This window comes from Berghia stephanieae, chromosome 5 (genome assembly GCF_034508935.2).
Source record: "Berghia stephanieae isolate SIO BIC M18660-M18661 chromosome 5, UCSD_Bste_1.3, whole genome shotgun sequence".
NCBI classification, from domain to species: domain Eukaryota; kingdom Metazoa; phylum Mollusca; class Gastropoda; order Nudibranchia; family Aeolidiidae; genus Berghia; species Berghia stephanieae.
In genome coordinates, this window is record NC_088364.1 from 18277099 (window position 1) to 18284598 (window position 7500).

The window sequence follows — 7500 nt, forward strand, 5'->3', positions numbered from 1 at the left end:
ATGAAGGCACCATCAGCTACGACGGTGAAGTCTCAGAACCATTCCTCATGCACAGTGGCGTGAAACAAGGCTGTGTCCTTGCACAGACTTTGTTAGGTATATTTTTCTCCCTGCTGTTGAAGAAGTTATGGAAAGCTGTTCAATCTGGCACGGCTGAGAGCAAAGACCAAGGTCAGCGCAGTCATCATAAGGGAAATGCTATTTGTAGATGATGCAGCTCTATGCTCGCACACTGAGGAAAACCGTCAGCGACTGATGGACAGGTTTTCCTACGTATGCAGGGAATTCGGGCTGACGATCAGCATCAAGAAAACAAACGTCATGTGTCAGGATATCCCCTCTACACCAGCAATTCGCATTGACAAAGAGGAGCTAGAAGTCACTTATCTAAAACTTTTTAGGCCAAATAAAAAAAAACAACCAAAAAGAAAACAATGTGTTTTGTCAAATACGGTTGTAGTATATTGAACCAAATTAAATTTAAGTTTGCAACACATTTTTAAAAAACCACTTACATGTTTTAAAAATCTTCATTGGATTTCAATGTGCTGGCAGCCATCCAGTCTTTGATCTCATTTCCACACGGTTCAACCTATTTACATTTGAATTCAGAAGGATTATAAAGACAGATGTGTGTTGTGTTGTCAATGTGTCGTCAATCTGTCGTCGATGTGTCGTCAGTGTGCATATATGGTAATCGATATCATTCCCAAAATGTTAAAATATCTTCCCATACAAACAATCACTCTGAGATTTAAGCACGTTAATTTTTATTTATTTTGTAACCACTGTTGATCAGCGACGTTTAGCCTGGTTTCACACTTCCACAACCTGTCGCCATCAATAATAAACGACTGGAAGTAGAAGCTGTAGATTGGACTGACCTACTCTGCAAAAAAAAAACAACAACAGGTATTAAAATTGTGGCCTAAATACCTGTCAAAGAACTCTTCTTTGGCCAATAACAAAAACAATGTAAAAAAGAGTTAATACCTAAATTTCCAGGCAGACAGCAGAAGACGGCAGAAGGGTTTTGAACCCGATGCGTTCCGTGTTTGGTAATAATATGTTCTGTTTGGGTTTTTTCTGGGGATTTCTTATGTTTTGTTTTTTCTCAAAAATACAAATCGAAGTTGAAGATGACAAAACCAACAACACGGTCGGTGAACATCTGGTCAGATGATGCGACAGCTGAACTTCAACACTGCTTTGATACGACGAGCTGGGAGGTGTTATTAAACAATACTGTTGATATAAATGGGAACTCACTGACACTGTAACATCATCTATAAAATTTTGTGAACATTTGTTTATTCCCCGTAAGACATGCTTCTCAAATAATAAACCTTGGGTATCGTGGGAGATGAAGGAATTGCTCCATGAAAAAAGATAGCTTTTTTTTCCGGAAAGATAACAAAGAACAATAAATTAAGGAAATAAATAAACACAATAAGAGAATGTAAAAATAAATTCAAAAACAAAATGGAACAACCCTTCACCTCCAGCAACTTGCGCACCACATAGTCTCATCTGCAAAAAATCAGTGGCTATGTCCCTGAAAGGCAATCCCTTTGTTTTGATGATGAACTGAACAACTATGCTAATGATTTTAATTCTCATTACTCAAGATTTGATTGTTTGGATTTCTCAAATGAATGTTAAGACCTTGAACATTTATTACTACAAAATAGTAACTCGTATAGATAGAATGCGCTTGGCCAAGGAGTTCACAACATTGCCATCCGGAAGTATAACGGACCAACACACAAACTCTGTGTAACCATGAACTTTTATAGTCTGGTTAATACAGTTTAGTGAGAACAACTCACAAACGCGGATGGCAAAAAACAATAACAAAGGCCTGAGTGACGTCATCTGCATACTATCTATAATTTGTTTACAGTTGATAAACATGAAGTCATTGCTTCTTTTATGAAATACAATGTCAACAAATCATGTTGGCCAGAGAACTTAGAGGTAAAATGTTTAAAACGTGTTGTAACTAACTGGCTTATGTTCTGACACCTATATTTTTAACATCTCTCTCTCTCTCTCTCTCTCTCTCTCTCTCTCTCTCTCTCTCTCTCTCTCTTAATGTGATACATGATTTGTGGAAGATCTCTGAAATTATACCTGTTCCGAAGAAAAAGAATATAATTGTTTTAATGCCCTTAGACCAGTGGCGTTAACACCGATAGTTATGAAAGTGTTTGAGAGGTTTTACGATTTCTTTTAAATAAAGTAATGGACAAGCTAGACTCACACCAGTTTGCTTATAAAGGGGGGTAGAAGTGTAGAGGACGCATGCATTGTATCTGTAAATAACATCCTTAAAACACCTTGAAGAAAAAAAATCATATGCACTGCTCCTTCTTCTCTTGCATGCAATATAATTCAACCACAAATCATGATAATTAAAAAAAAAAAGGAGTGAGTGAGTGAAACAGAGAGAGAGAGAGAGAGAGAGAGAGATAGAGAGAGATAGAGAGAGACAGAGACAGAGAGAGAGACAGAGAGAGAGATAGAGAGAGATAGAGAGAGAGACAGAGAGAGAAAGAGAGAGAGAGAAAGAGAGAGAGAGAGAGAGAGAGAGAGAGAGAGAGTCAAATGCAATAATCGAGCTACGAATGGTAGCGGTCGTAGCCTACATAAATAAGATCAACGCGAGGGAAATGATAATGAGTATTTCTTGTTAAAAGATCAGTATCGATGCCTTTGTACAAAGGGCGGGAACTTCGCAACAGTTGACTGAAAACAGTAGGTTTTTATTTGCCATAAATTAATATTTTGTTATTTCAAAACAAAACAAAATATTTTTTCGTGAAAATATTATAAGTTTGAAATTAAACTATAAAACTTTGACTTGCTTAAAAGTCTACAGTAAAAGGGGGCGCGTCCACCGTTCCACGTGGGATCGAGTGCCTTATTATGGAATTTTAAAATCTAGTTTATTTAGCGTTTATAAGGGAAAAGTAGTGTGAATTCCATAAGCCTTAAGTTAACCATTATCAGATCACTGAGATAAAGATTTATATCAAAGCAGCTCTTATTATTGCAAAAATCGCAAAGAATTCCGAGATTATTTTATAGAGAATTAAGAGGTATCTAAGGTTAACACCTGAAATTTAGAAACAGTACTCCATTAAAATGGAAATGGCTCTGCGCATGGCGGAAGTCATCGTATTTTAACAAACGAAAAGATGACCACGCCCACTTTGTTTAGAATCCTTTCCTTTAAGTCCATGACGTGTTCTTATTTACAGGTCTGACAACCCAAATTGTTATGGTCTCATTGTTGTAATGGATATATTTTCAAACCAATGCAAAATGTTGTATATTATTACAATGTTAAATCAAGCACGCCGTTTAGTATATTATATTAAAGGCGTAGGCTATCTCATAAGTTTTCAAAACTCAGAGGTTCGCTTTCTTTTAACCGGCATGCAAATGTTCGACCAATCAAAACACGGACTTTGTGACACACCCCTGAGCCCACTCGTAACAAATAGAGCTGGTTTTTAAACTCATTAGAATGAATGGAGATGGCATTACTTTGCTCTTTATGGTTGTTTTTTTTATGGGGGGGGGGGGTTGTCTTTTGGGGGGGGGTGTTTTTGTGGGGATTTTTTTGTTTTTGTTTTTTGTTGGGTTTGTTTTTTTTGTTTTTTTTTTTGTTTTTTGTTGTTTTGTGTTTTTTTGTTTTTTTTTTTTTTGGGGGGGGGGGGGGGGTATTTGTTTAGTTTTTTTTATTTGTTTGTTTGTTTGTTTTTTTGGCCGCCAATTTGGTTAAGAGTTATTACTAGATTCACTCAATTAGATTATAATAAACGCTTACGGTCACAATCTCACAAATAGTTTTAGGTTGGTTTGATTATTCTAGTAGGTAAAACAAAATCAAAGATACTTGAGCTGTTATATTGCGCAACTTCTACTTAACGTGCTCAAAGCGCTTTACAAAGGGTCCATGACCAACAGCAACATATAGAACGAGACATGACGCCTGTAAGGTCAATTACATTTTTTTCTGAGAGGCAACGCTGTGTCATACCACAAGACCACATAGGGAAGGGTAAAAGTGCGGCTATGTGGTCTTGTGGTATGCCACTCGCTTTCGGATCGGAAGGTCCTGGGTTCGAGACTCGCTCGGCGCATAGTTGAGTCCTTGGAGAAGGCTCTTTACTCACATTCTCTCACCGTACTCAGGTGTAAAATGAGTACCTGGCCGTTAACAGCGATGTATCTATCCGAAAAAATTTCGTCCTAAATGTTAAATGTTGCTGTTGGTCAGGGGTCCCTTGTAAAGCGCTTTGAGCACATTTAGTGGATATTGCGCTATATAAAAGCTCATTCAAAAAAATTTAAAGGGAAAAGTGTTGTCGGTGGCAAAGAGGTAGGATGTCTATTCTTGTTATCAAAGTCAAGCCATGTTAAGCGTGGTCAGCAGTTGAATGGGTGAAAACGATCGCAAAACACACACAAAACACACACACACACACACATACACACAATATGTGATCTCAAACGTCATCAGTCTATTTAAATAATTTTATAAGCACTTATCACCTCTCCCGATGGCTCAGTTGGTAGAGTACTCGTTTGGCACGCAAAGAAACCTAGATCGATTCCGGGCACCATGTCTCGTCCTACATGTTAAGTGTTGTTGTTGGCTAGAGACCCCTTGTCAAGCGCTAGCCCTTTGAAAACGTTTAGTGAATATTACGCTATATAAAAGCTCAAGTTTGTTCTTAGTGGGTGTTTTTGTTGTTTTTTTTTAAAAGCGAGTGCTCTACCAAATGAGTTATTGGTACCACCCCCCCCCCACCCCACCCCCACCCCGCCACACACAAACACACACACACACACAGACACGCACACACACATAAACACACACAAATCATATAGTAAAAAAAAGTAGTCCTTCGGAGCCTTTAGGCCTATAGAGCCGGGGTTTATCCCGGTGTCTATAGCGTGAAACGGACAATAGCAATTACTTGCTATCCTATGGATAGGACGCTAGTCTATCGCAAAGTACTTTTCGCCAGATCTAACAGACCCAGCTACCCAATCACTGTCTGTTAGATCTGGCGGAAAGTACTTTGCGATAGACTAGCGTCCTATCCAAAGGGTAGCAAAGGGTAGCAAGCAACTGCTATTGTCCGTTTCACGCTATAGAAACTGGACTAATACAGGCAGACAGAGAGAAGGATAGAGTTAAAGAAGGATGTAGCAATATACAAGCACACAAACAGATAATCAGATAGATGGATAGACGGGTAAACCGATGAATGGATGGATGGATGGATGGATGGGTTGATGGATAATTTGATGGGTGGATGGATAGGTGGATTGATGGATGGGTTGATAGATGAATATATGAATAAATGAATGGATGGATGGACGGACGAACGTGATATGAATTGATAGAGATTAAGCGATGTTGTTAACATGTTGTGTTTTATTTTTCAATTGAACAAGTACATATATAAGGACATATATAGACAAGGCAGGGTATTTAAAATATCAAGCTTGATGTCATAGTCCGTGTAATTGAGATTAAATGATAAATAAATAGAAATAAAGCATAAATGGAAAAGATAACATGCAAAATGTTCGAATATACATGGTGGTTTTGTTGGGGTTTTTTTCCCCTACCATTTAAAGAATTGAAATAGCTTTAGAAATTAGAAAGAAAAAAAACATCTAGCTTTTTGCATAGGTTTTCATCACGATTCAATGTTTTTGTGGGGAAATTTTCAGGAAGATGTTAGAAGCCGTTACAATACAGTCGCGCTTTTTGTAAAAGGGGAGAAAATTGACTCGAGCGATTTTGGACGCGTTTTCATTTTTCTTCCAATTTTTGCGTCAAAAAGTCGCTTGTGTCAAATTTCTCCTTTTTTACAAAAAGCGTGACTGTATTGTAATGTGCGAAAAACTATGCATAAAAATAGCTGTTGCTATCATTTCCAGTTTTAAAGCACTTTCAATTCTTTATCGGGTAGTCATTAGTCATTAAAAAAACACCCTGTATATATATATACAGGCACGCACAAATTAAATGTCGAAAACAGACAGTGGACCCAGAAAGTAAAGAAGGCAACAAATAAAAGTGAACAACTTACCCAATTAGTTAAAACGAATCCCAAACAATAAGAAGATCACAAGTTTATCAGTGACATACAACGGTAGGGGGGGGAAAGTACACGTTTGTCCATAACCTTGAGAACGAAAGAACACAAGTTCGCCAATTACTTTCAAAAAGAAAGGTCATGCATTTTTATCAATTACCCTCAACAAGAGTAAGGTCACACGTTTTAACTTCACTACGAAAGGTCAGAATTTTGTCAATCACAGTCAATAAGAAAAAAGTCAAATTTATTAATTTCTTCAATTGATGACATGCGTTTAAGTAAAATATTCACCACTTTTGCCGCAAGATCAACCGCACACAAAACACACAAAACTATGTTATGTAACTTTTAAGGTAAAAGTCTGATTGAGAGAAAGAACCTCGTGAGAAAATATCACACACTAGGCGTTTTTTAAAACCCAAAAACAGAAACAAAGAGCTGAATCATGTCGAAAATTACACATTCATTCTAGAAAGGGCACGCAAGAAGTTTACCAAAATCAGTTTCACTTTCAGAAAAGCGCGACAGATTTTTGATCCGAGACACACGTTAGCCTATTATGTATGATGCGATGATATGATCGTACTACTGTCCTGCACACACGTAATAATGCACGCAATACAATATTATTATTATTAGGCTATCGGATTGGGTGATCGTTTGGGAGTGGCGGGGTTGTTGTCGCTCGGTCTATTGAACTGGGCGGTTGCTGACGAGTGGTAGCGGTGGCCACGGAGCATCGCGCGCGCTCACGAACTCAACCAAAGGAAATATTATTTTACTGTTTTATCACATGGCAATGAGCTGGTTGCTAGGCGGACTTGACATCAGACTATTGAATCCTATTTGCGGCGAAAAGTTGAGTCCTCGGAGAATGCTTTATAGATAGTATGCAGATGACGTCACTCAGGCCTTTGTTATTGTTTTTGCCATCCGCGTTTGTGAGTTGTTCTCACTAAACTGTATTAACCAGACTATAAAAGTTCATGGTTACACAGAGTTTGTGTGTTGGTCCGTTATACTTCCGGATGGCAATGTTGTGAACTCCTTGGCCAAGCGCATTCTATCTATACTCAAAATATCTTACATTGCTCATTGTAATAATAATATGAGTATAGGACCGGTTTCACCGTTGTATCTGTCAACAACAACAAAAATACCAAAGAGCGCCGAGCATGCGTCGTGTTTCGTCTTACGTGTTGCTAGCTTGGGACCCCTTGTTAATCGCGTTAAACACCTAATATAGATGTTGTGCGCTTGGCTAAGAAACTCACAACATTGCCATCCGGAAATATAACGGACCAACACACAAACTATGTGTAACATTGATGGTTTTAGTCTGGTCAATACAGTTTAGTGAGAATAGTCTTCA

The 7500-nt window shown here is 38.1% G+C and overlaps 1 protein-coding gene across 1 annotated transcript in view; it reads right to left on the reverse strand.

Annotated features, from left to right (window-relative positions):
• Positions 1-6736, reverse strand: part of LOC144972533 (proto-oncogene tyrosine-protein kinase receptor Ret-like) — a 144301-nt gene extending 137565 nt beyond the window's left edge. Inside the window, exon 1 of the mRNA XM_078913857.1 lies at positions 6120-6736. The gene's annotated coding sequence lies outside the window, so the exon portion shown is untranslated. The remainder of the gene's footprint in view (positions 1-6119) is intronic.
• Between the last annotated feature and the right edge of the window lie 764 nt (positions 6737-7500).